This window comes from Poromitra crassiceps (genome assembly GCF_964638095.1).
Source record: "Poromitra crassiceps genome assembly, chromosome: 27".
Lineage (NCBI taxonomy): Eukaryota > Metazoa > Chordata > Actinopteri > Beryciformes > Melamphaidae > Poromitra > Poromitra crassiceps.
In genome coordinates, this window is record NC_139650.1 from 8,746,896 (window position 1) to 8,750,149 (window position 3,254).

The window sequence follows — 3,254 nt, forward strand, 5'->3', positions numbered from 1 at the left end:
GCTAGGTCAAACACACCTTAACGTTATGAGTGTGGCCGTTTTGGATTAACATTAAGTCCACGATCAAGTCTAGCATTTCGGTATATTCCTACCTCTTAACACATTGAATGCCAGCCATGTTTTCATTCCTGTAGGTAAGTTGTGCCAGGGGTGTTTTTGACGATTCTGGCTCATTTTAGCAACAGCCGAGGATTCTTTTCTGTTAAGAATTCATGAACACCAATCATCTAAAAATAACTAATAGAATGTGTGCTTTCTCTGTCTAAAAGAGTTAGTTTGCAGAGTTAGTAGTTATGTAGATATTAGCCGTTGAGTACAGCATGGTTTCAGCGTCTGGAAATTTATTCAGAGATAAATGGCTTTTTGTGAAACAGTCACTTTAACCATTCATTTTTGGCATCAGTAAGACCGTCAGACATTCTAAACAATAGTTTTGAACAGTAATTTCCTCCATAACAACAGGAAACACCCCTCTCATTCAAACTCCTCCCTCCGTGTGTCTTCTCCTTCTTCGTCCTGGCTGTACAGCGGGCGTGTCAGAAGCGCTTTTGCTGCTGCCTGCCTGTGTGCCTGCCTGCCTGCTTGCCTGCGTGCGGACGCTCCTTGTGCGAGTCAAGATGGGCCGGGGAATGCGTGGGCGATGGGCAGATGTTGATTATGGCCTTTCTGAGGTGTTTCAAAGTGTGTTTCACCTATGATCTATTTTGCAAATCGCTCTCCGCTCTCTGTGTGCTGCTGCCGGTGCGCGGCCGCTCTCAGGCAAGACAAGTCTTGAATAGATTACTGTAAAATCGCCACGGCATTTCCTTGAACGGCTTGGTCCCGCGGCAGTTTTTTCTTTGATTTCGGTCGTCTGGGGGAGCACTGTCAACACTTAGTGGGTCGGTAAAATAGATTATACACATTATCTTGCTCCAATAGTGATCTCGAAGATGTAAAAGTTGTTGATTGATGTCCCAGCGTCAAAAAAAAAAAAATGTTTATGTAAGACGAGTAAACTCGGCTCTGGCACTTAAGCGTTGGATTATGTAAGACGAATTATTTCGGCTATGGCACTTAAGGTGTTAACATCTAGCTAGCTAGGTTGGATCTGGAATATGATATCGGCTTGATACATTTGATTGTAGCTACTCATACAGCCGTGTGGAGCTTATCTAGCTAGGTTGCATCTGGAATATGATATCAAGCCAGTAATGTAGCTAGCTAGCGTTAAATAGGTTTATCTGTAACCACGCTGAAATGTGAGGGCATTAACGTTAATATTTCTAGCTAGGTCAAACACACCTTAACGTTATGAGTGTGGCCGTTTTGGATTCACATTAAGTCCACGATCAAGTCTAGCATTTCGGTATATTCCTACCTCTTAACATCTAGCTAGCTAGGTTGGATCTGGAATATGATATCAAGGCTTGATACATTTGATTGTAGCTACTCATACAGCCGTGTGGAGCTTATCTAGCTAGGTTGCATCTGGAATATGATATCAAGCCAGTAATGTCAGGTCTCAGTCGCATTCACGCTAACCTCTTAACGTCTAGCTATAGCTAGGTTACATCTGGATTATGTATAATATACAGTATAATACTACGCTCACTACGTCATGACATTCACATTAACGCCTCCAAAAATCTACTGTAGCTAGCTAGCGTTAAATAGGTTTATCTGTAACCACGCTGAAATGTGAGGGCATTAACGTTAATATTTCAATTAGGTCAAACACACCTTACCGTTATGACTGCGGCCGTTTTTTATTAACATTAGCGTTAAGTCCATGATCAAATCTAGCATTTCGGTATATTCAGTGTGTGTGTGTGAAAAGGATGTTAGCATGCTAGCATTATTAGCACAGAATGTATACAGTCCATGGTACAACGTTAGGCCTTCAAGTCCTGAGGCGAACAGCACTGGAGGATGAAGTCTGCAGTCTGGCATTCAGTGTCCAGCATAACAAGCACGCCTGTTTCCTCATCAGGTTGGCAGCAGCTGTATAGATGATGACTGTTCTTCACAGCCACAAATATCTCTCCAGATCTGCGGCCATCTGCGTGTAGACAGTTGTCCTGTTCCTCTTTCATTCCCTGACCACCGTCACGCGATGTTCTCTCTTCTTGTAGCTGGTTGTAACCATTTGCGTGCTAGCAGTACTGAAATGAAAAGTGTTAGCTCGCTTGCTAACAACAAAGGTCGCAGAGCGATGACGCCATCTGCTGCACTGCGCATGTGCTCTGTGCACAAAGCTGGTTGGATGACGGTTGCGTAATGGAGCGGTCTATCGGGGGGGGGCCAACAACCGCATGAAATCGTTTAGCACAGGCGGGGGGACCAGACCATAGTGACTGAGAACAGGTCTGAGAGCAGGTCACGTGGGGGATGGGTTTACCCAGGCTACGTTAACCTCCCTTTCCCCTACACATCTAATTGAATCACTTCGGTCATGGAAAATGCACAGAAAATGAGATAATTGGCATGATGACCTTATCATCACTTGTCATCATCCATCACATAGGCTAGTTCACTGTGTGTTAAATGCTACAGACACTGAAGTTCTATTAAAAACACACACACGCACGCACGCACACACACACACACACACACACACACACACACACACACACACACACACACACACACACACACACACACACACACACACACATTTCATACAGTAGCTACATGACACACTAGCATATCAACATGTGTAAGGTCTAATGTTCAATGTTGTTCAGCATTCCAGGAGTTATCTTGTGACAAAATATTATGATTACAAGATTGATTGATTGATTGATTGATTTTTTTTTAAAGATTTTTTGGGGGGCATTTTTGGGTCGGATTCTAACCGCGCGAAGGACCCAGCCTCCGTGATTTATTGATTGATTAATGGATGGATTGATGGATGAATGATTGTCTGTTTTATCTTTGTTTAATCTGCCAAGGATCTACAGGGACCTGTCATGGCCCAAATGCCAATTGAGGATTGCTGCACATAAATTGTAATTATGTTCAAAAAGAGCTACTTTCCATTCTCAAAATAAAAAATGTCTGGGAAAAACGGCTCACAACGCTGTTTAGTCGCTTCAAAGTGTTTTCTGGCAAGTTGAGGTGGGACTCAGAAGGAGGAGGGACAAGTGAGGAGAGGCACACACACACACACACACACACACACACTCTCCCTCCCTTCCTCTCTCTCTCTCTGTCTCTCTCTCTCGATAGAGATGAATAAGCAGCACAGCTGAACATCCGTCTCTTCATCTGTC